The sequence below is a fragment of the Erythrolamprus reginae genome, chromosome 3, assembly GCF_031021105.1.
Source record: "Erythrolamprus reginae isolate rEryReg1 chromosome 3, rEryReg1.hap1, whole genome shotgun sequence".
NCBI classification, from domain to species: domain Eukaryota; kingdom Metazoa; phylum Chordata; class Lepidosauria; order Squamata; family Dipsadidae; genus Erythrolamprus; species Erythrolamprus reginae.
This window is the reverse complement of record NC_091952.1, coordinates 80,461,655-80,488,052: the sequence shown is the minus strand read 5'-3', so window position 1 is coordinate 80,488,052 and position 26,398 is coordinate 80,461,655. Positions and strand designations below refer to the sequence as shown.

The window sequence follows — 26,398 nt, the reverse complement described above, 5'->3', positions numbered from 1 at the left end:
CTTGAGTACCTCTCAGTTGTTCAATGATTCATTTGTTCATGTTCTTGACTATCCAGAATCTTCTTCAATATTAAAATTGAAAACTTCTTTTTTTAAAGTTTATTGATTTTAAAAAGAATATTTCTCATATGTTTTGTTCTGTTTTTACAGATCTTAGTCTGTTTCTATTACATTTTAAATGTATCATTCATTTCTCTATATATTCTGTTAAATTATGTACATTCAAAAATAGATATCATAAGTAAAGCATAATATTAGAAGAGGGAAAAAAAGAAGAGATATTAATAAGTATACATTTTTTTCCGTTTCTATAATAGAATAATCATTCGTTCCATGTTTTTATTTCATTTCTATTAATATTATGAAGTATTTATTTTTATTTCTATATATACTGATACTTTGTATTGTTACTTTTCAGTTTTTGTTTTGAATCCATTCGTACCATTTGTGCCATAATTCTTTAGATTCTTTATATTTTATTCCCTTGATTGAGTTAGTCATTTCGTCCATCTCTACACATCTATATATTTTATCAATACTTAAGCTTTCTGATGGGGTCTGTTCATTTTTCCACATTTGTAACAATAAGCATCCTGTTTTGCTTCTTTAAAGTGGACCCAGCCAAAGTCCATGTAGACTAGATACACTTAATAATAAGTTACTATGAAATTTGTTTGCCTTTTGGTCTGTTTATTACAATAATTCATAATTTGCTGGTTGGACTGGAGACCTAGTGAGGAGTTCCATACTGGAGAGGGTTGCTGGCCTGAAGACAGACTCCACCTGTTCCATTTGCTCTCTGCTGTTCATCCATCCACCTTGTTGTTACCTTATTGACATGTTTTCATTGCTTTCTTTTTCATTGTTTATTTTATTGTTCTGTTATTTTACCTTACTTTACACTCTTTTCATTTCTTCATTTTTGTTGTTGTAAGTTGCCTAGGGTAGCCCCATGACGAGATAGGCTAGCAAATAAATTTAACAAATATTTTTCTTTATTGACCAGTTTATTTATTACAACAATTTATTTTATTATTTGTATCATCGTTTTAAGGATGAAAGGCACATACAATTGCTGGTCCTTTGGGTGGTAACATAGATCTCAGGTTTCTAAGATTTTTATGATTACTGCTTTCTTGGGAAGGTGGGTTGTAGCATATTAATCTGGCTACCATTCATGAAATATTTACATGGTGTATAACTGAGCAGTAAAACAAAGAATTACTATACAATTGTTACAAATTATTGTTGTATGCATTCTTTATTCTAGACAAATGCCTACAGGAAACAAATGTATTTGACATCCACTTGCTTTGCAAAAGAAACCTTTAGGCATTAGCTTTTGTAATTATTGTTATTTAAATCATAAAAAGCACAAAGGCATTTATTCTAGAAATAATTTTTAAATGCCTGGGGAAAAAAAAGGATTGATAGCAAATGTCAAACCACAGTGGTACAGTGGTTAGAGTGAAATACTGCAGGCTATTTCTGCTGCCTGCCAGCTGCCTGCAGTTTGACCATTCAAATCTCACCAGGCTCAAAGTTGACTCAAACTCCCATCCTTCCAAAATGAGTAAAATGAGGAGTCAGATTGTTGGGGGCAATATGCTGATTCTGTAAACAGCTTAGAGCACCGTAAAGCGGTATATAAGTCTAAGTGCTATTGCTATTGCATATTATGCCTCATTAAAATGAAAGTGTAAACCCAGTTATGTCCAAGATAATGAATAGGCTAGTTAGTATTCACAAACATGATTCAATTTACTTCGACCAGTTTGCCAATACAAATGAAGAAGAATTTATATTCCTTGATTTGTGATAGCTTCAGGAGTGAGAGAATGAATACAGTGTTGAAAAATGACAATGACAGAAGATTAAAGCCTTCTTGGTGTCTTCAAGTTTAAATTATTTAAGGACTTTTTAGAAATCATTCTGTATGTTTGTGTGTCTGTTGGTGTGTGTGTGTGTGTGTGCCGGTGTGCGTGTGTGCATGTATACACACACACACACATATTCAGAATACACACAGAGACACACGCACCAAGACACACACATATTCAGAAGCTAATGTTTCTTATATCGCTTGTAACAATGTTAGAAATCTTTGATTGCATCACTCCTAGTGAGTCCTTGAAGCTGACTGAAATGGAGTAAAGTCTGTTTGTAATGCGTTGCAATTAGTATTTTAAATATGGTCATATGTTCAGTCACTCTAATCCTCTATTGGGTTCACAGTTCTTTTAAAATGGATATAGCAAGTAAGAGAATAGTGCTGAGATGGAGTTTAGCCCTTAAAGATATTGAGATAAAAAAATTAACATTTGGAGATGATAATTGCACTAGGATAATTGGTTTGTACTTAATTATGCTAAAAAAAGCAGAATGAATATAAGTCATCAAAAGAACAAAAATGATAAAGTCAGATTACTATCCTGCTGTCATTTGAAATAATCTGAAATATAAAAATCAGGTTTTATAGCAACCTTATATGTTTTTAGAATTGCATCTCTCAATATATTTTTATAATATACTGTATATTCATATTCCTAAGAATAACTACTTATAAAACTAGATTATCAATTAAATAGTAAGGATTTATACTGTTCTAGGGCAAAATATACATATGTGAAATTTCTAATCTGATTTGGAATAGCGCTTCCCTTCATATACTGTAGTGTAATCATGCACAATTTCCATTAACTGCATTTTGTATTATAATATTTTTCATTAATCTCTGTCCAGATTCTATAGTAGAGTAAAAGAGTTGCATAAATCAAATGAAAACACAGATCATAGTCTTGGAAGATAAGTAATGAAGACATTGAATAGAAATAAATAAATAAATAACATACTATTAGTACGATTTTTGAATAATAATATTCTGCCTGCATTGATATACTTTTTAAGCCAGAACAGATCAGACTCTTTATGAGCCATTGGCTAAATGGAAAACACATGTTAGCCTTAATAAATAATTTGCATTAGATTAATAATTCTATGGAATACTATTTTTTTCTTAAGGTTTTCTTATGCCTTTGCATGCTCCCCAAAATAAATATTTTTAAAAAATATTAATTTCTTCCACTTAAAAGTAAACCATACAATCATATCTAGGAAGAAGGGGCTGCCAGAAAGCTTATGCAGAATATTACTGTGACTGACCCCAAATTCTTAATTCTTCAGCTGTCAGTAAAATTACCCAGGGAATCTGCCAAGAGACCAGATGCTGCTGCCACTATGGAGGTGGGGGGGTGAAAGCAAACTATACCTTGACATTTGTCCTGTAATTGTTTTCCATCAGAAAATAAACTGAGACATCATAGAAGGCAGTAAATGTCTCCTCACTGCAAGCTACCTAGGTGACCTAAAATTGGTTCATTTTTTTGTGTCATGTTAGCATCCTATAATGTATCATTTTGTAAACCAGTCAAGCTGGCTAGTTTTTTATTATTATTTTTTGCAGTTTTTGTGTGGATGATTGTAGCCTAGTGCAGATGTTCTTATTAAATGGATGATTTCCTGCTTGCTCCAAACACGCAACTCTTGAAAAATGTTTGGAATATCTGCATGAGAATCATATTTGGGGCCTAGGGGAAGAGCCTTCTCTGTGGGGGGCCCGGCTCTCTGGAATCAGCTCCCCCCAGAGATTCATACTGCCCCCACCCTCCCCACCTTCTGCAAGAATCTTAAGATTCATTTATGTCACAAGGCTTGGGACGATTAGATCTTGGCCATGTGGCTGACAAATGTTATAAATGGTCGATGTCTGAATGGGTATGATTTATTTTTAACATAATTGGAGATTTTAGATTAGTTTATCTAATTTTAATTAATTGGATTTATCGAGTGTATTTTATTGTTTTCTTTTGTATGTTGTAAGCCATCCCGAGTCCCTCTAGAGGGGCGGCATATAAATCCACAAATTTTGCACTCAATTGCAGTCATAATTCAAGGACTACCTGTATTGGTCCTATGCCAGAGCCTCTAAATTTTCTGAAGGTATATTTATCAAATGCGAAGCTATTCCAGGAACATATACCTTGTTTCACTTCCCTGGCTGAGCAACTTTCAAGGCCTATGAACAGTAAAAAGAAGGCTAACAGATCTTAAAGAAAGCAAAATGAAACGTCGTTCTGAGCATTAATAACAATCAATAAATCACACACATCAACTTTCATGGATTCTATGGCAGTTAACTCTCTACTATTGTTTTCAACTTCTCCCCTCCAAACCTTCAATTTCTGTTTGTTCGAAAATCTCATGCCCTGCCCCGCTCCATTCTGCCCCACCTGACCTGTGACTCCCAAACTATGTGGCAGGTGTCCTACTGGAGTTTTAACAGCTCTCTGTGTCTGTTGGCTGGTCTCTTTGGGGGGGAGGGAAAGCTTGAAATACAGAAACTCTTCTTGCGAAGGCGAGCAGTTAGCAATTCTCAGCGAGAAGAGTTTCTGTATTTTTTCCCTTAAAGAGGCCAGACACCCTCCTGGCCCCTCTTAGTGCCCTGCTGCCACCCCCCTTGCCTCTTAGTGCCCCCCCAAGTCATCCTACCTCCCCCCAGAGGGCAGTACCACCCACTTTAGGAACCACTGATCTAATATTTTATCTATGTAATAAAAAATCCCTAAGCATTTTGATCCTTATTCAGTTTAATAGGTTATAATTTGTTTTAAATTATTTTCAAAGTGAAATTTTCAGGAAAAAAATATCTGGATGATTATATTTTCTTTTCCGTATTGTAATAAAAGAAATCTAGAACAAGGGATGACAGAATCTGGGATTAGAATCAAAGGAGAGATTAGCCTAGAGTTGTTTCCTAGTTACAAATGGACCAAGTCCAACATGTTTTGAATTCCGGTGAGCTTCTCTAGTGTTAAAATAGTGTTAACCATTAGCTGAGTAGATGATAGGCATGAGTCATAATAAATCAGTTTAATTGGAACTTAACACGTGATCCTGGTCTTTCATACCTGACAGGAGAATGAACTTATAACAAAGGATAAGGAATTCTGTTTTTTATTAACCATTTCTTCAAAAAAATAAACAAAAACTTAAAGCAGTTTCTTTTGGTGAATTGAAAAAGGATAAAAAGTCAGAATTTGGCATTATTACTTATTAAAATATAAGGTTTTAGACTTTAAAAAAAAATATTCTATTTTGTAGAGTCCCTGTTACTGAGAATAGCTGATGATTGTGCTAGTAGGATTACTATAAAAAAGAGTGGATTGAAATATAATAATTGGCAGAATCATAGTGTCACTGAATCATTTTGTTTTATTCTAAATGTTTGTTTTGTTACAGTTTGGAATCATGACCTTAGTAATAACCTTTAAAATTATGCAGCACTGGTCTGGATTCTTATCTGTGGATTGTAGAAAGGAATAGACAGAATTAAATTCTGTCCACAGTTATTCTCTTTGACTTTAATGTTTTAGTTTGTCACAATAAAGTTTTAACTGTTGAAAACTCTGGTAAGAGACTTGGAGACCCCCAGTAAGCATTGGGAGGCTGCTGTTCATACTGGGTCATCTGTCTACATACAGCGGTGGGCTACTAGCCAGAATGCTAAATTGGACTCGCCGCCGTAGCTTGTGAGTACTTGTGCAACCAGCGCAATTTTGCTTCTGTACCTGTGGAGGTAGCAAAATTGTTCACGGAGTCCCAGGTGTGCCCGTGTTTCAGCATGCGAGGAAGCAAAAAAACTCTCTGAAACACAGGCACACTTGTGGCTCTGTGTACTATTTTGCTACCTCCACAGGTGCAGAAGCAAAATCATGCTGGCCCCGCAAGCACTTATGAGCCATGGCGGTGAGCCCAATGTAGCCTTCCGGCTAGTAGCCCACTGCTGCCTACATACCAGTGGTGGGTTGTTGCCGGTTCGGGCTGGTTTGATAGAACCAATAACTTGGATCCCTAGCCAAGAGTGAACTGGTTCTTTGGGTGCTTGTAAGTGGACCTAACTGCCTGCCAGCCCCTGGTTTATACGGACCTTTATTTCTGCTTCCAAAGCCCACCTGATCAGCTCCGCAGCTGATTTTCATGCTCCTTTCCTTATTTGCAACGCAGAAGATTTTTAAAAAAAACTACTGACCATGTGCAGAAGCTTGTTTTCGCGAGGGGACATGCGCTTCTCTCACGATGCGAACCGGTGGGGAAGGTAAATGGAACCCACCCCTACTAAATATCCTTACTGTAATGGTGATATCAAATATAATATTGTAATATTGTAATGAAAATTGCAGGAATTTTTATTATTTTTTTAAAGTTGATTTTTCCTTCTCCATTCTTTTGGCATTTTAAAAAGAAACAGCAATGGGCGTATGTTTAACTTTTAAAAATAGTAAAGTTGTGATACAAAAAATATGAATTTTGCTGGCCTGTGGGTTCATTTCACATGCAGCTTGAAATACAAAAAGCTTCTGCTCCTTATATCTCATATTTTGTTGAAGATTAATCTGTGTCCCAGAAGTAACGTTCATTTTTCTGTAGCACCGGTTCACTGTAGTAAACTTTTAACAGCCATAACTATGACGCATTCCATTCTCAGCTATGTACTTTGTTCTCTCTAGTTTCCTAGTGTTGGTTTTCACTTTTTTTAGTAGCATCAAGAGCTTCTCAAGAGAGGAAAAATATATTGTTATCTTGTCACAATAAAATCCAACAGCACAGATTTGGTAATGTACACAGTTTTCTTCCATATTTGTCTTAATGTTCTTCAGGGAGAAGAACTTTTTAGAGCAGGAGTATTCTTAGATTATTTTCCTTTCAAATCCATTATGTATTTTCAGTTTAATCTTTAAAGATTTGTAGAAGGTATATATAAGTATTATAAGTATTAAGTATTATAAATATTTTATAATCACAACATGCAGGGCTTGATTTATATTTATCCAAGCATTTGTCACTATGTTGATTTTTTAAAAAAATAAGCAAGTTAATATTTCATAAATATATATGTCTAACCTTCCATGCTTATTGATATTATTGAATAATTATTATAACTGAGAGCCAAATACCTGAAGTCAAAGGTGTGAATAGGTAAGCTATGAGAGAAATATGCAAGATAATAATATTAGGTAACATGAGGTGTTTCAATGGGTTGCGAGTAGCATTATTTAGGCAATGTTGGAATATTCCATTAAACCAATTTTGTTTAAGATTTATAACTTTGGATTGTTACAAATGGAAAAATTAGAGTTTCAGTTTCATATAATGCAATAAAAATCTGGGCAGAATTTCTGGATTTATTAATTAATAAATAAACCCAGAAGATCTGAACAGTGTCACTTGTGTACCTGTCAGCTGTACCTTATATTGTATAATAATTATGTTTTAATGTGACAAAAAAGACATAAATTTAGTAGCAGACACACATAGTTTCCAGGAGTGGAGGGATACAAAAGTTCTAAATCAGGAAATAATGCAAAGTAAAAAATACGCTTCATTCAAAAAATTCAGAGCAGAACTGCTTGACTACTTCTTTTCAATTCAGAAATGATCTGAATATAACTGAATTGTGCATTTTCCCTTTGGTTGCTAAAATTAACAGCAGGATTACTTTACTAGGTACAGTTTACAGTTTAATGAACAAAGTATTTCCTCTCTGGAGAGTAGTCTAAATTGCTACCTTGGCAGTGATAACTGAACAGCAAAGAAAAAGAACTAAATTATTAATTTAAAACAATAGAATCGTTGAGCAATACATTGAGTACATGTGGGCAATTTAATAAATGATTTCTAAGTTTATTCTTTGAGATCATTTATCTGAAATATTTCCTTTTTTATTATTCTTTTGGCTTAAGATTTTTTTCCCTATCTCTTTTTTTTCTTTAAAAATGAATTTTTATTCTTAAAATAATGCAATGCGTCCTTGACTTATGACCATAATTGAGCCCCACATTTCTGTTACTAAGTAACAGAGTCAGGGACCGCCTTCTGCTGCACGAATCCCAGTGACCAGTTAGGTCCCACAGAGTGGGCCTTCTCCGGGTCCCGTCAACTAAACAATGTCGTTTGGCAGGACCCAGGGGAAGAGCCTTCTCTGTGGCGGCCCCGGCACTTTGGAACCAACTCCCCCCCAGAGATTAGAATTGCCCCCACCCTCCTCGCCTTTCGTAAACTTCTTAAAACCCACCTCTGCCGTCAGGCATGGGGGAACTGAGATATTCTTTCCCCCTAGGCCTTTACAATTTATGCATGGTATGTCTGTATGTATGTTTGGTTTTTATAATAAGGTTTTTTTTTAGTTATTTTAGTATTGGATTGGATTGTTACATGCTGTTTTTATCATTGTTGTTAGCCGCCCTGAGTCTACGGAGAGGGGCGGCATACAAATCCAATAAATGAATGAAGGAATGAATGACAATTGTGACTTTTGCCCCACTTTATGACCCTTTTGCCACAGTTGTTAAGTGAACCATTGCAGTTGTTAAATTTGTAACATGATTGCTAAGTGAATCCAGCTTCCGCATTGACTTTGCTTGTTAGAAGGTCACAGAAGTTGATCACATGACCCCGGGACACTGTAACCGTCATAAATACATGGAAGTTGCCAAGTATCTGAATTTTGATCTCATGACCATAAGGATGCTGCAATGTTCAGAAATGTGAAAAATGGTAATGAAACAGTCATTAAATGAATGGTTATAAATTCTGTCCTAGTTTTCAAAGTCCCACCTTTTTTTAAGACCACTTTTAGTTTTTTCCAGTTATTTGCAGATACATTAACCATGGTAAATTTCTTCCTTCTTTAAGAGGGTCCTATTTTTTGTTTAATCTATTTTCTGAATCTGGATATATTGTTATGTGTAATTAATATTTTTACAGTTATTATTATTATTATTATTATTATTATTATTATTATTATTAATTAGATTTGTATGCCGCCCCTTTCCGCAGACTCGGGGTTGGCTCACAACAGTGATTAAAAACAATATATATTGACAAATCTAATAATTAAAATCTAAGATAACAATTATACATTTAAAAATCTAAAAGCAAGAAACCCCAATATAAAAAACATACATACAGTCATATCATGCACTAGAACTACATAGGCAGAGGGAGATGTCTCAGTTCCCCCACGCTTGACAACAGAGGTGGGTTTTAAGGAGTTTACGAAAGGCAAGGAGGGTGGGGGCAATTATAATCTCCGGGGGGAGTTGGTTCCAGAGGGCCGGGGCCGCCACAGAGAAGGCTCTTCCCCTGGGTTCCGCCAAACGACATTGTTTTGTTGACGGGACCTGGAGAATGGAGAAGGCCCACTCTGTGGGACCTAACCGGTCTCTGGGTTTCGTGCGGTAGAAGGCAGTCTCGTAGATACCCTGGTCCAGTGCCATGAAGTTGTCCTTAGAATAAAAACATTTGATTATAATGCTAATAGTTGGACTGCTATCATTGATTTTAATATGACTTGCCTAAAGGTGTAGTTAAAGTCTTAAACTCTTTATGATGCTTTTCTGTTCCTTTAATAGAAAATAGATAAATTGTGCTTTTGTCTTTTACAGTTTGTTTTCCAACTGTTGTCCACTTTTGTTTTTACTATTTTTCTATATAGAAATTTGCAAAAATATGTTTTGAAGCTTCTGCAAGATGTTAGATAGAATTGGGGCTTTCTGGCACAGTAGCATCTGGGAAATTGCATCATCAAAATTATGGCAAAAATGTGGCAGAAGGATAAGACCGATGTGGCTTGTGTGTATAAATAAATTATATGTCTGCTAAAAACATGTGGTAACTAGGGAAAGAGCTTTCCACTTGACTCAATTTTATACTTCAACAAAACAACAACACAGTGTAATAAAAATTCTAGAAATCACTTTGCTTTCAACTACAACTTCCTATGGATCAAGTATTCAATTGTTTTGTTCTATTAAGGCAAATTAGGTTTAAAAAGGAAATAATTCATTCTTAAGTACATAGTTACAACTTAAAAAATAACAATGTATTGTGAGGATAAGTAACAATGTCTGTTACATATCCTGACAGTTTTAGATCCCGAAAACTCTCTATCTTTTGTATGAAGTTTAAACTAGTTGTGTGGGTGTAGAATGTGATATGTCTAACCTGTCACAAATTAATCTTTAGCTTCTTTGTGTGAGTTTGTGTGATTTTAACCAAACAATACATAAGAAAATAATAATAATACAGTATATAGTTAAAAAATAAAGGATTTTGTTTGATTTACATTTTGCATATACAGTATATAACATTCATTACACTGTTGTAATGAAAATAATGTAAGGAACTCTATGAAAGTTCTATACAAACTGGATATTAAAAATTGATGTAAATTTAAACAAACTTAACAAATGGCTAGATTTGGTCAGGGGCTCCAGAGAAAAATAGTTCAGAATTGTTTTTACCCAGTACTAAAGGAGAGACAGTTTGACAGTGTCACAAAATATTGCCTCCTGCACATTCTTAACTCCTCTCTTTTCCTGCTGACATGCATTTGTAGCCCATTGTGTTCTTAATACAATAAATGCATTGATTCAACTTGAAGGAAGAGCAAAAACACAGGTAATATATCTGGCTCAACTTTTACTTAGAACATTTTATTTCACCTTATCAATGGCAGGACGTATTCACCTCATCCTTTTTTAATTTTTTAATATGTATTATAATTTTTTAAAAATACACAGAAAGCAATCCAAAAAGAAATGTAAAAAATCATATATCAAGTTATCCTTATTAGACATTCATGCACACACTTGATATATCCTGATTAATCCTTGAGAAAAAAGTGCACCCTAGCTAAGCTTGAAAAATGATTCAAGGCATTTACTTGTCAAAGCAAATTGCAATAATCAATCATAATTTATTTTAATTAATAATCAGAATTTTAGAAGAGAAAAAAGGGGGGAAATGAAAGAAAGGAAGAAAAGTAATACTGTATGTATTTAAAAACTATCATAAAACACTAGAGATATAACGTTATCCAGTGACATAGTCTTGCAATTGGCCATTTTCAATCATTATGATGGCAACTGAAATTCTTTTCATCCAATAGGTAGTGGAGGCTATAATCCCTCTTTCTTCTGCCATAATATCTATTTAGAATAATTACAAAATATAGGGGGAGGGGGAGCACTATTTGTAAGTCGTTGTTCAGTGTCTCTGATTTCAAAAGACAGAGATGCCTTCAGCCTAACACACCTAACGGGTTTTCAAAATTGTTTTAGTTCACCATGTACCAGGTATTCACTGTTAGACACTTTCATTAGAGAGACTATATGGCAGTGATGGCAAACCTTTTTTGGTGTATGCATGCGCTAGCACACGAGCACGTGCCCATACCTATTCCCTACCCTCTGTATGCCCGGCCCCCCAGCTCTGCCCCTGGAACATATGCCCAATCCCCCCCCCGCACATGTGTACAGGCCTCACTGAAGCCTGGAATGGTGAAAAAAATGTCCCAGCAGGCAAACTGGAAGTTCAGAAAAATGGACTTCCAGTTTCCTGTTGTGCTGTTTTTTTGCACTGGAGGATTCAGGGAAGCCCTGGAATGCAAAAAACAGCACATCAGGCAAACCAGAAGTCCATTTTTCCGAACTTCCGGTTGAGCCATTTTTTTGTACTACAGGACTTAAAGGAAGCTGTCCTGAAGCCTCCAGAGGGCAAATTACCTTCCCCAAAACTGAAAATCAGCTGGCCAGCCCTTGCATGTGTACTGGAGCTGACATAGGGCAATGTCTCGCATGCCTTCATAAATGGCTCCATGTACCACCTGTGGCACATCTGCCATAGGTTCACCATCACTGCTATAAGCAGTCCTTCTCTAAGAATTAAAAGTCAGTTCATTAGTTCTGTTTAATTTTAAAAACCTGTTCTTTAGAAGTTTTATAACTTGCAGGGAAATCAGTGATATAGACACTGTAGCAATAAATATTGTAGCAAAAATTCCAGAGTTTTAAAATATCATTTTTTAAGAAAAGGTTTATAGGATTGGATTGCTTTTCACACATGCAGCAAAAATTTAGAGCCGAAATGACATCACAGTGATAAAACACGCTGCTCCTTTAAAAAAAAATAGTGAAGATGATCTAGATTATCAAAGATAATGGAAGATATGAGTTTGAAAGCAGTTTGCTTGTCATTCTAAGAGATGGAATGTTAACTTCTACAAGCTACCTAATATCAATATCAACTTTATTTGATTAGTCAATCGACCATATCAAAGAGAGGAAAAGGACCACATCGGTCATCATAAAACTGTGACTGGTTAAAATACAATAAAATTGGCTAAAATAGAGGCAATTTGAATAATAATAAGTTAAAATGCAGTATAATATGCTAAAATTGAGTAGTAAAACATGAGAATATAACTCGTGCAAAGGATTATATTAGACAAATCTAAGATACTGATATAAAATATTCTTAAGTGAGTTCATCTCCTTTGCATGCCACCCCAATATGTTCTATAAAACGTATTCTCATCTGAACAGCCCTGACTATAAACTTAGCAGTTCTAGAAACTACATATATATTTGTACCCTGACGAAAATATGATAATTGTTTATTACAGTCCCAGTGTATGATTTTGTCAAGTAGGGGCTGTAAATACTGAGGTCTTACTGAGGAGTATAGTTTACAATTGAGTAGCACATGTGCAATGTCTTCTATTTCTGGTGCACCGCAAATGCATGTTCTCTCAAAATATGGTACTTGGTGGAATCGTCCGTATCTCACCATAGAATCTAACTGCTCAAATCTTGCTCTAGTGAGTGCTGTTCTATGGTATTGGTTCAGACCCATTGTCAGGTATTTTTCTAGTTGAAAGGCTGTTTTGTTCTTGGCTAACCATTTCAGTGACCTGCACTTAGCAAGTGCCTCAATATCAGTTTGTGCATTAACGTCCAAAACTCTTTGTTTAAATATTGCCTTGAATATAAAAGGCATTAAAGAGTGTTTATTCTTACAGTTGAATTTTGAAGTCTCGATTATTCTTTCTATCAAAGCTATTGTTTAAAAATAATAAATATGATTTGGGATTTCTAGTAAATTGGTAGAATATACTTGTTTTATTATAGAATAATTAATGGGGTCTGATATGCATATTTTATTGAAATTTTAGTTAATGAAATTCTACGAAGGGTAGTAACTTTGTTTTATGAATGTTGATCCATATTAGAAGACTGATTTAATAATTTAGAGAAACATATTTTTTTACAACTATCCCAGGGGAAAATTGTAATTTGGAAAATACTGGTTTTAAATGTACATTATATAACTTCAGGAAAATATATTTATTTTTATACTTCCAGTTTTTAGCAGAACTGGCCCATAGAGAACAATTGGTTCTCTTAATGATTGCCACAGAAAAGGTAAAATCAGGGTTGTCATACAGGTGATACACTTTATGTCCATCATAACCATCATAACCATAATGGGAAGGTTCCATTTAGGTCAAAAATTGGGGACTATCTGTCCTTGAGCTTTGAAACATGAAACCAGCCAAATTGTCCAATACTCTTTACGGTATTTTAAAGTTCTCTTACCATTCCTGTAGGATTTTGATGATGGAAGTGGAGGACAGTAGTCATAATTAAATCAGGTGAATCGGAAAGATATTTCAAAATGGAAATTTGGGTAAAGTATTTATGATAAATGCCTTACAATTTGATTTTTGCAGGAGCATTTCCGGCTGTAGTATGGATTTTTATGCGTATAGGTCAGGGGTCTGCAACCTTAAACACTCAAAGAGCCACTTGGAGCTATTTCCCACAGAAAAAAATCATGCCCCAAAACCTGGGTGGGCATAGCCAACTCGACTGCACTCAGCCCCCAGTCACATGACCCCCTCCCCCGCCATGCCTACCCAGCCGGTGTTTAGGGCAGACAACCGGGAGCCACAAACCCTTTTGACATCTCCTCCCACTCTCCCACTCTCCCTCTCTCATCTCTCTCTCTTATATCTCTTTCTGTCTCTCTCTCCCCCTTTCTCTCTCTGTATCTCTCTGTGAATAGCTTTCTATCTCTCTCTCCCCTCTCTCTGTATCCCTCAGAGTATCTCTCTCTGTCTCTCCACCTATCTCCTACTCCTTCTCCCCCTCAATGCATCTCTCTCTCTGTGTGTATCTCTCTCCCTCTTGATCTCCCCCTCTCTCTGTAGGTCTCTCTCTGTCTATCTCTCTTCCCCCCCATCTCCTCCCACTCCCAGCCAGGGAGATCATCCAAGGGCATGGGGTGAGATATCATCAGTACGCAGATGATACCCAGCTTTACATCTCCAGCCCATGTCCAGTCAGCGAAGCAGTGGAAGTGATGTGCCGGTGCCTGGAGGCTGTTGGGGTCTGGATGGGTGTCAACAGACTCAAACTCAACCCTGATAAGATGGAGTGGCTGTGGGTTTTGCCTCCCAAGGACAATTCCATCTGTCCGTCCATTATCCTGGGGGGGATCACTGACCCCCTTAGAGGGTCCGCAACTTGGGCGTCCTCCTCGATCCACAGTTCACATTAGAAAAATATCTTTCAGCTGTGGTGAGGGGGGTGTTTGCCCAGGTTCGCCTGGTGCACCAGTTGCGGCCATATTTGGACGGGAATCACTGCTCACAGTCACTCATGCCCTCATCACCTCGAGGCTCGACTACTGTAACGCTCTCTACATGGGGCTACCTCTGAAAAGTGTTCAGAAACTTCAGATCGTGCAGAATGCAGCTGCGAGAGCAATCATGGTCTTCCCTAGGTATGCCCATGTTACACCAACACTCAGCAGTCTGCATTTGTTGCCGATCAGTTTCCGGTCACAATTCAAAGTGTTGGTTATGACCTATAAAGCCCTTCATGGCATTGGACCAGAATATCTCCGGGACCGCCTTCTGCCACACAAATCCCAGCGACCAGTTAGGTCCCACAGAGTTGGCCTTCTCTGGGTCCTGTCGACTAAACAATGTCGTTTGGCAGGACCCAGGGGAAGAGCCTTCTCTGTGGCAGCCCCGACCCTCTGGAACCAACTCCCCCTAGAGATCAGAATTGCCCCCACCCGCTTCGCCTTTCATAAGCTCCTTAAAACCCACCTTTGTCGTCAGGCATGGGGGAACTGAGATATTCCCTTCCCCCCTAGGCCTAAAAAATTTATGCATGGTATGCTTGTGTGTATGTTTGGTTTCTTAAATAAGGGTTTTTAAAATTATTTTAAATATTAGATTTGTTACATGTTGTTTCATTATTGTTGTTAGCCGCCCCGAGTCTATGGAGAGGGGCGGCATACAAATCTAACAATTAAATAAATAAATAAATATAATATAATATTATAATATAATATAATATAATATAAAATAAATAAATTTCTAAAAAGTTGGCAAGAAGAAAGAAAAGGAGCAGCAAAAAGCTCCATGGAGATCTCTCTAGGTTTACGAGAGACACAAAACACACACACACACAGCTTTAATTGAAAAGCATCCTCTGGGTGGTGAAAGTTCCCAATGCACGTTTTAAAGCCCCATCTGGACACTGAAGGCCTGTTCCCCTTTCTGTCATCCCCTCCTCCTGGATCCCAGTCCTACCTTGCCAGTCTTCACGATAGTAAGGCCGGTGTCAGTCGTGGCTGGGTTGGCCAATGTCTCAGGCAGAGAGCCTGTTACGCATCTCTCCAAGTGACTGAGGTACATCCAGCACCAAACAAGGGCTGGAAGAATCTCAAGCAAGAATGAAGAATCAGCCCCAGTCACTTCTCCATCCCCTACCATTGCCCTTACCTTCCCAGTCTAGGCAAGGAGTGACAGGGAGGGGAGGACGAGGGGCAGGGTGGTCAGTGATGGGGAGCCACAGCAGAAGGCCCAAAGAGACACATGCCGGCTCTAGAGTAGTAGGTTGCAGACTCCTGGTATAGGTAGTCTTCAACATACGACAGCATTTTCTGATAGGAAATAAAATCACATTGTTACAAACAACCTCACATGCTTTCTTAGAAACATAGAAGACTTCTTCCTAGGTAAATACCCTTATTGCTATTTCTATACAGATAATCCTGAACTTATGACAGAAATTGATCCCAAAATTTCTGTTGCTAAGTAAGATAATTGTTAAGTGAGTTTTTCCCAATTTTGCAAACTTTCTTGCCATGTTGTTAAGTGAATCACTGTAGTTGTTGAAGTTAGCAATGTGGTTATTAAGTGAATCTGACTTCCTTGTTGACTTTGCTTGTCAGAAGGTCGCAAAAGGGATCACATGACTCCAGGGGTGGGTTTCCACCAATTCGCATCACAACGGAAGTGCATGTTTTGCGTGTGCGCGTTACTTCCCAGAAATGATCCTCTGCGCAGTACTATAAAAAAGCTGCCCATGAGCAGAAGCAAAAAAGCTTCTTCAAATGAGCCAGGGTGGCGCAGCAGGTAGAGTGCTGTACTGCAGCCCACTGCAGCTGACTGTAGATCTGTAGGTCAGCGGTTCAAATCTCATCACCCATCACCAAGGTTGACTCAGCCTTCCATCCTTGCGAGGTGGGTAAAATGAGGACCCAGATTGTGGGGGCAATATGCTGGCTCTGTTAAAAAGTGCTATTGCTAACATGTTGTAAGCCACCCTGAGTCTAAGGAGAAGGGCGGCATAAAAATCGAATAAATAAATAAATAAATAAAAACAAGATGGCTCCACCCACTGTCTGACAGTTCCAGCGACTGAGGCTGTCAATTTACTACTGGTTCTATAGAACCAGTCCAAATCTTGAGGAACCCACCTCTGCATGTCCATGATATATTGCACCCATCATAAATATAGCCCCTGAATTTTGATCCCATGACTGGGGAATAGTCCAGTGGTTGTTAAGTGTGGAAAAACAGTCATGAGTCACTTTTCCCCCCAGTGATTTTATAACTTTGAACGTTCACTAAACAAATAAGTCGAGGACTGCCTGTATTATAGAGGAGCTCCTGATCTAGAGCTTAAAATATCAGCTGCCATCTAATGAAAATGCTTCAGGTCTAGACACAATATGTAATAAAAGCATAGTAGCTTTTCATTACTTACTTTATTCCTTTTTACAGCTCTCTTGTCTGTTTTGGTTACGACAGTGGCCCAGTATTTTGTCCAGGTGATATTTACTATAACCTCTGATTGGGATTTCCCCTTCTTTCTTAACTATTCCACTCATGTCATGGAAAAAAATAGCATATACTGTACTTCTTTGCTTTCAGTATAGACCTTTGTGTGAGCCATCCTTCTTTGTATTAGATACCTGCTTATCTGATACATCCATCACTGAACTAGTAAGAAGAACAAAAATCACACTTTTAGTATCCTTCTTGGTCTTGAAGGGCAAAATGGCAGAACTCTCAGCTAATTTTCAAAAAAATCCCCCAGTCCATCAGTGAATATAAAATATGCCTCTGTCTTTCATCCATTTGTGAAATTGTATGTTTCTTTTTCTTTTTTTACTTGTACAGTGGAACCCCGACATAAGAGCTGCTCTACTTAAGAGCAACTCGAGATAAGAGCTGGGAGGGGAGAGATATTTTTGTTCTACTTACAAGCCCAAATTCGAGATACAAGCGCCAAGGAGCTGTCTCCTGAAGCCAAACGCTAACTTCCACGTTTGGCTTCAGGAGACAGCTGCGAAGCGGCGCACGTGTTTTAAAAGGTTGCAGCCGGCCTGGGGGGCTCGGGGGGGGGCTTGCAGCTTTCTTTCTTGCTCTTTTTCTTTCTCTCTTTTACCTTCCCTTCCTCTATTTCTTCTTTTCTTTCTCCTTCCCACCTTCTTCCCTCCCTCCCTCCCTTCACTCATTCCTCTCTTACTCTCCCCTTTCATAAGTTTCCTTGCTTCCTTCCTCTGTTCCTGTCCCTTCCCTCTTTCCTTCCTTCCTTCCCACCCTCCGTCCATTCATTCACCCATTCCTCTCTTGATCGCTTAAAGCCGGTCCCTGGTGCAAAAAGGGTTGGGGACCTCTGTCCTACAGGATTGGGTGGCAGAGAAGTTGAACATATGTAAATTTAAAAGTTTAAGAAAGTTTACAAGTTAAGTGAAAGAAACTTCATTATTCATTTATATGTACATGTACATTTCTTCATTAAAAACATGTCTTTCTGCATAATTTAGACTAACTTTGTGAGTTTTTTGAGGGCTGGAACCAATTAAAATTATTTACATTAATTCCTATGGGGAAAAGTCGTTCGAGATAAGAGCTGCTCGACTTAAGAGCCCAGGTCCGGAACGAATTAAACTCGTATCTCGAGGTACCACTGTATGTATGTTTGGTTTTTATATATTAAGGGGTTTTAATTTGCTTTTAGTATTGGATTTTATTGTACATTGTTTATGATTGTTGTTAGCCGCCCCGAGTTTTCGGAGAGGGGCAGCATATAAATCCAATAAAACTTGAAAATAAACTTGAAAAAACTAGTGGTAAATCTAAAAAATGTCATCTAGTGAGGGAACTGGTGCTTTCATTTTTAATTTTATGTAGGATTTAATCTGTCGTAAGCATGTTATCTTAAAAAAGAAAGAGAAGTATCCATATGTATTAAGGCAATGTTATTTTATTCACCCCTTTTTTAGCTTGAATTCTTATTTCACAAATAAAATGCAATTCTAAGGGTACTTAATAGCTCTTATTTGTTTATTTTTTTTAAAAAAAGATTTCTGATAGAAGCTTGTGCCGTTTGACAAAAAAGTGTTCATCAGTGTGTCTTTGTTTTAATCATTCCTCACCCTCCCGTGGGAAATTGAAGTTATTTATATTGTGTTTAAACAGCCACTCCTATGAAACAGTTTCATTGTTATCATCTGAATGAGAGATCAGTTAAGTGAATGCTGTGTACCTGACAGCTCCTTAAAAAGAAATAATATGCCATGATAATTAAAGGGTGAAAGCTTCCTTCCATTTCAGTGGAAATGACTTGAAAGACAACTTATTGGATCTAGACTGAGGAGCTATTGAATGCATTCTTCCCCTTGTCACTCTAGTTCTACAACTTAATAAAGCACAGGGTACAAAACAAGAGTTTAATCAAAAGAAAGAGGCCAACTGTACTCAACTCAGGCTAAATTATGATTACCATTGTCATTTTCTTTTAAGAAAAATAATAATATACCGTAATTACACTTTCAGTTAAGGAACCTGCTTTACAAGTGTTTCTTATATTTTATTTGGATAGACTTCTGGCATTTCAATATTTTTGACAGTCTTGATTGTATTTTTCTTCATTACAATTGATGCTGTACTCATTTTACAGATGAAAACATTAAATTTTAGAATTGGAATATTGTCTAAAACTTAAATCTTGATTTCTATCTACCTCTTTCATTTCTGCACCATATTTCCCTTCAGATATGTAAACAGTTTATTGGGGAATTTCTTTTGATGGTGCCTTCCAAGTTTAGTTTTAACAATGTGGTCTGAATCAACAGTCTTCTAAATATTTGTTTGCTTTATTTTAAAAATAAATGTGAGTATATATTTATTGTTGAGTAATAGAATATTCTATGTTATTTTTTTGGGGGGGATTGGTATTTATATTCCATTCTGAATTACTGATGTGTACAACTGTTAAAACAATAACAATAAAATATGTAATTATGCATTTTGAATGCAAATTTTTTTATGCTATTGTGATTGACCACTAGGCTGATTTCTATCAAAGGAAATCAGGAAAATATTTGATTTTGGATATCATTGGTGAAGGTATGCTTTAATGGTATAGCCTTATGTTGATTCTGTCTTATGTTTCAACACTTTATAGATATGGTGCAATATTACTGTAAAGAGCGAATGAAATGCATTGTGCCATTGTACAGAATGTTAACATAGCTAGAACCAAAGTCTTCCTTCTACCTCTTGTTTTTATAACAGAACATAATTAACAGATAATATTGTTTTGCTATATGTACTGTTGCATTTTTGATGAGTCTCCTTGAGTCCTTCCATCAAATATCCTCCGAAACATATTTTGCTGCATAAACTAACAAGATGATGATGATGTTGTAGTATTATTCAGAAAGTTACTCAAACTGTGAAGGCAAAATGCCTGCAGAGAGGCTAGATATAGTTACTTTGATTTCTTTCTGGGTAGTATGACATAAGAAATTGGTACATCCTACTTGTATACGCTGGGCAGTTTATGTTGTAAATTAACTAGATATTGATAAATCTATTAAAATAAAGATACTTAAAATTAGAAATTCTGTTTTGCTCTTTGGATTTTGGGGAGATGGTAAAGTGATAAATGTGTGTTAAGTCTCAAATGTTTTAACACTTTATTAAGATTGCCAGTGAAATTTCTGAATAAATAGAATTTTAACTGTATCACAGCCCCAAACCAAGAAAGGGAACACAGTGTCAGATTAGTAAAAAAGTGGGGAGGATTGGATCTTTTCAAGGGTGAAGGTTTCAACTTTATTTTATGGTTTCTGGTTTCTGTATAATTTTACATTATTTAAAACATGGTTTTATCAAGATATCTGTATTGGCTCAATTTATTTAATTGTATAGTTTAATTATTCATTTTCTTTCAATATAATTTACAACCCATTTGGAGGTTAGTGACTAGAAATGGATAGCTGTAATTTTGGGTTGTTTAGGCGATTTGAAAGTTGACTTTATTTATTTGGGTTTCTGAAGAGTTGGCAAAACTTTTATGCTTCCTAAACCAGTTGTACAGACTTTGAAGATCTGTTTTTGAAAATTGGATAATTCACGTACAGATCTGAAGAGCTCATTAAGAAGAACTATATACAAACCTTGACACACTAAAAGAATATTAAATTAGTTCAAATTGTGCATAGCCATGTAAGGTTATTGAAGCATTTCAAAATGTTGAAAGAGCTTGAATTTGAAAAGGGCAAGTAGTTTTAGAGACTTAATTTAAAACACTTATTGAAATCATTCTGAAGCAATGAGAAGCTTTAATCTCTGGATTGTAAAATGCTGAGTTTTAAAAAAACTATTGTCAGTAACTGAGATGTGAAGAGTCTTGTATGGGTTGAATCACAGGATATCTTGAATCCTGGAAGGAATAAAATGACTTTAGGATCATTTAGCTTATGGCACTTTCAGAATGCTGTGTTTTACTGAGAAGGTCATCCTAAATGACTAAATCCCTGTTGTAATGACAATTTATATAGGGTCACTCCCATAAGCCAAGATGTGTTCAGAAGAATCACTTCAAAGGAATGAAAGAAATTGTCAGGCAAGTAAAGTTTAAGAAGAGATAAGGTGCAAAGCAATAAGGTAATTGATAACTGATATTAACAAGAAGAAATATACTAAATTCAGGAACTGACTATTAAGTTCTTATAGTCATCTTCTTGTTTTTGTACTTACTTTTCTACTTTATAAGATTCTGATTGTTATAATTGCAAATATTGAAACACAAAGGATAAAGACATTATAGGAGAAACTGAACTTTGTAGAATAATGATGCTTAAAACACATTGTCTCAAAGTAATATAATACTGGAGATTGTCTTAATGGTTAAACTAGGAAATTCAATTGAGAGCTCTTTTCGATAAGGGCTGTTTGGAATTTAAAGGATATAAATATATTGGTCAGTGATGGCAAACCCTTTTTTACTTGAATGCCAAAAGGGCATGTGCACGTGGACACCAATAAAGCAATGCTCTCCCCCCACGCATGTGCACAGGGCCCACCGAAGCCTCCAGACTTCCGGTAGAGCAATTTGGGCCATTTTTCACCCGCCCCAGGTTCAGGAAAGCCTCAGGAGAGCCTATGGATGGTGAAAAACACTCAATGCGCCTACTGGAAGTTCAGAAATGAACTTCCAGTTGGGTCATTTTTCATCCTCCCCAGGCTTCAAGAAAACTTGTGGCTGGCAAAAAATGGACCCAGTGGGCCTACTGGAAATTCTGGTAGCCTGTTGCATCCGTTTTTTGCCATCCACAGGCTCCAGAGGTTTTCCTGAGGCCTGGGGTAGGTGAAAATGACTTCCCTCTGGAAGGCCGAAAATCAGCTAGCCGGTGCACACATACCTCGCTTGCCCTCAAATATGGCTCCATATGCCACCTGTAGCATGTATGCCATAAGTGCGTCAACACGGATCGAGGTGGACAAATGCTAACCAGAAGCAACTTGGGGAAAACAGCAGCATTGTTTGTTTGTTTTTGGACTTTGGGAGGAGTAATGTTGCAATGAGATATGAGCAGAAAATAGAACATTAGGGCTGCATGTGTGATTTCATTCCATTGGTCCCTGGCTTATAGACATATTCTTTAGCCTTAAGGATTTTTAGTTCATGGATTTTTCAATAGTTTAACAGAATTATTTTAGAATAAGTATTGACCTAGTGGTTAAGACACCAAGCTAGAAAGTGGGAGACAGTGAGTTCTAGTCCTGCCTTAGCCATGAAAGCCAGCTGGTTGAGTTTGATCCAGCCATTTTTTCAACCCAACTTTCCTTGCAGGGTTGTTGTTATGAGGAAAATGAGAGGAGGAAGGTGTGTTGGATATGTTGATAAATGTATCAACATACATGTATCTTGATAAATGTATAGATGTAATAAAGGTGGGGTATAAGTAAATAAAACAGGTTAGTCATCAAAAGTAGTTTAGCATAATTAGTGTTTAATTAAATAAAACAAGCTTTGTTTTTGGTACTGACCGTCATGCTAAACAAAAGCCCAGGCCGCTTTAAGATCTGAGACAAATAACTTATTTCCTCTTTCATGCCGATATGCTTCTGTTGCATCACACACAGTATTCTATAAAGCATCAGTCATACTGATAGCTTTACATGAATGAGTTTTCTAATACAATAGCAATGAACAGAATAGCCAGATTTCTCTGTGCAACCAAAAGTGCTTTTCACATGGATAAGAAAATGATTGATATGCTGTTTTGAAATGAATGCAAGATAGATATATAGGATGTTCATAAATAGTAGAAAAATTGTTGTAGAAAACATGCATTTATTTATTGTATTTATTAATAAATTTTATTTATTTATTTATTTATTGATTGATTGATTGATTGATTGATTGATTGATTGGCATGCATAAGTGCACCAGCGTGCCTTCCATCCCCTGTCCTAATGTTTCTCTCTTATATGCCGCCCCTCTCCAAACGCTCGGAGTAATGTACAGTAGTACCTCTAGATACGAGCTGCTCCATATGCGAGTATTCCAAGTTATGAGCCATGACGCAAGCGAAATTTCTGTTCGACACCCGAGCTCAAATTCAGGATACGAGCCGAGCTTCCACTAGGTGGCACAAGAATCCTTGCTTCTGGTTATCTCGGCGGGGAAAAACAAAGTCTAAAGGCATTCGTTCAAGATGCGAGTTGATCGACATACGAGCTTGGTTCTGGAACGAATTAAACTCGTATCTAGAGGTACTACTGTATATATAAATGTATATATTTAGTAGATATTTGAAATTAATTATTATATTCAAGAGTGTGAATGATGTGATGGCCTAGAGGTGAAGAGTCTCATATCCCACTTGGAAGATTGAGAGCTCAGTTCTAGGCAGCAGCAGATGCTTTTCTATCAGGGAGCAAAGAGAAAAATATTTGCTGCAAATGTTGCATAGGCATCAGGAAGGACATCTGGCCAATAAATGTTCAGCTCCAGTCTGTCACCTTGAACCCACCACAAAGCAAGGGATTACAGCAGGGGTGTGAAACTCAATTTCATTGAGGGACACACCAACGTTGTATCTGACTTCTGGGGACATGGGTGGGCATGGCCAGCTCACATAGAGGGTGGCTTGTGCTGACTTGAATGCTCTGCCTGTGAAAATGGGCTCCACGCACTCTGTTTTAAGCTGCCACGGCCTCCTGCAACCTTCTGCCAGCGAAAATGGAGCTCAGGAGCACAGGGCCCTCAGAAGCTCCTTTTTTGCTGGCAGAAGCGCTGCAGGCTGGTCCTTCACTCCAGGGTGGCCCCATAGGTCAGACCTAAGTACCCATCAAGGCTCCAGCTCCTGGGTGTTGAGTTTGATACCCCTGGATTACAGGTTCATAACAAGGAAATCAAGTGTTCAAATGTGTGATTTTGTCCAAATATAGAATTATATTAAAAGATAGAAAAGATGGATTTAAACAGTAACATATTTTTCCAAGTATAAGACACACCTTCACCCACCCCACAAAAGAGGGTGGAAATGTTGTGTGTCTTATAGCCATTTTTGGCCTCCCAAAGCCCCACCCCCGCATCCCATTTTTGTGAAAAGTGGGCCCATTTTTTCGCACAAATAGGGTGTGCAGATGGTTTGGGAGGCCTGCAGAGTGTTCCTGGGGGGCTGGGGGAAGTAAAAAACACTAGAAGCACTCTGCAGGCTTCCCAAACCGTCTGCACGTCCCATTTTTGCAAAACAAATGGGTGAAAAATGGGTCATTTTTGCAAAAAGGGGCACATTTTTGCCTCCCCCAGCCCCCAGGAACACTCTAGGCTTCACAAACCTTCTGTGTGCCCCAATTTTTACAAAAAAGGCTGAAAAATAGGTCCACTTTTGCAAACTAACTGATTAATGACTGATTAAGTATTAATTACTATATTTAATAGATGGTGCATGTTTATTAAGTTGTATTGAAGTGTATGATAGTCTGTGTAATTTTTCAGTGGGGAGAATAAAAATTATATATATATATATATATATATATATATATATATATATATATATATATATATATATATATATTTTAATTAGAATTATCCACTCAGCGAAGGATTTAGAGGGCGTAAGAGGAAGTAGGAAAGAAGGAAAGAGAGTAGAAGGGGAGGTAGAAAAGGAAGAAGGAAGGAGGAGGGAGAGAAAGAGAGAGTAAAAAGGAAACAGAAGGAAGGAGGAGGAGATGGTAATAGGAAAGGGGAGAGAAAGTGTAAGAAAGTAGGTACCAGACATGGAAGAGCCACCTGTGATAGAAAGAGGGGAGTGGAGAGAGGGAAGATTGTGATAGATTGAATAATAAAAATTAAAATTGTATGTACGGTAGTTAATTATCTATCTGCTGGAGCTGTATGAAGGATGACCATTCTGTCTTCAGATATTAAATTGATCCGGGCAGTAATAGTAAATTAATTTGAGACTGTTGTTGGTAGTCAGAAAATAGAATTGTATTACCTCAACTCAAAGTATTGAAATTTACCATCTTGCTTTAGACTTTAATTTCAAGCCTCTTATAAATATCAAGGTTATATGATGACTATTCTAATTGGTATAATAGTGCTTCAGCCTCTATGATGCTGCTTTGAAGAAGTATTTCTGTTGGGTTTCCTGCTACCTTGAAATTTGAAATTTATTTATTTATTTATTGGATTTGTACGCCGCCCCTCTCCGGAGACTCGGGGCGGCTAACAGCAACAATAAAACAGTGTACAATAGTCATTCAATACTAAAAATGATTAAAAACCCATTAATATAAAAACCAAACATACATACATACATACATACCTTGCATAGAATTGTAAAGGCCTAGGGGGAAAGAGGATCTCAATTCCCCCATGCCTGACGGCAGAGGTGGGTTTTAAGTAGCTTACAAAAGGCAAGGAGGGTGGGGGCAATTCTAATCTCTGCGGGTAGTTGGTTCCAGAGGGCCGGGGCTGCCACAGAGAAGGCTCTTCCCCTGGGTCCCGCCAAGTGACATTGTTTAGTTGACGGGACCCGGAGAAGATCCACTCTGTGGGACCTAACTGGTCGCTGGGATTCGTGCATTTGTTACAGTGGTGAAAAAATTTAAAGTTTATGTATACAATTGGCAGTAAGTTGTTGTTAGATTAAAGTGTTAAGAGCAATAGAGAGAACCAGATACAAATGTAACATCGGGGAAGAGTAGCTGTTTGATAATATAGAAAATTGCATTATAAGCTATTTTCAGCTCATAGAGAAAAATTTAGATGTAAGCTTACATACACTATAAATGCAAATAAAAATAATTTATGGCAATCATTAATGAGAAGAAACTATAAATGTATGTTTAAACAGTTTATGTGTGTTTATGTATAGAAATTGTAATACATTTTCCGGATTTTAGTAAACATCAAGTACTACATAGTAGTATTTATTTGTTAACTACTGTAAATATCCGACTGAAATTAATATAACCCTCACCTTCTACAGTATGAGTCCCAGTGACCGATTAGATCCCACAGAGTTGGCCTTCCCCAGGTCCCATCAACCAGATAATGTCACTTGGTGGGGCCTAGGGCAAGAGCCTTCTCTGTGGGGGCCCCAGCTCTCTGGAATCAGCTCCCCTTGGAGAGTCGCACTGCCCACACCCTCCCTGCCTTCCGTAAGAGTCTTAAGACCTACCTATGTCACCAGGCTTTGGGCAATTAGGTCTCAGCCCCCTGGCCAATGAAATGAGATATATGTTGTATGACTGAACTAGAATAATTGTTTTTAAATATTGGACTTTTAAACTGTAATTTTAAATTTAATTAGATTTTCCATTGTGTTGTTTTGTTATATGCTGTGAGCTCCCCGAGTCATTGGAGGAGGGCAGTATACA

The 26,398-nt window shown here is 37.1% G+C and overlaps 1 protein-coding gene across 9 annotated transcripts in view; it reads left to right on the top strand.

Moving 5' to 3' along the window:
• DAB1 (DAB adaptor protein 1) overlaps positions 1 to 26,398 on the top strand; it is a 283,159-nt gene that overhangs the window by 66,931 nt on the left and 189,830 nt on the right. For 2 of the 9 annotated variants that reach the window (XM_070745996.1, XM_070745994.1), the window contains exon 1: positions 22,910 to 23,278. The exons of 1 other annotated variant lie outside the window; for it this stretch is intronic. The gene's annotated coding sequence lies outside the window, so the exon portion shown is untranslated. Of the gene's footprint in view, positions 1 to 6,598; positions 6,672 to 22,908; positions 23,279 to 26,398 lie in introns of those variants that run through there. 6 more of the 9 variants (XM_070746000.1, XM_070745999.1, XM_070745995.1 and 3 more) reach the window with 5 other exon arrangements.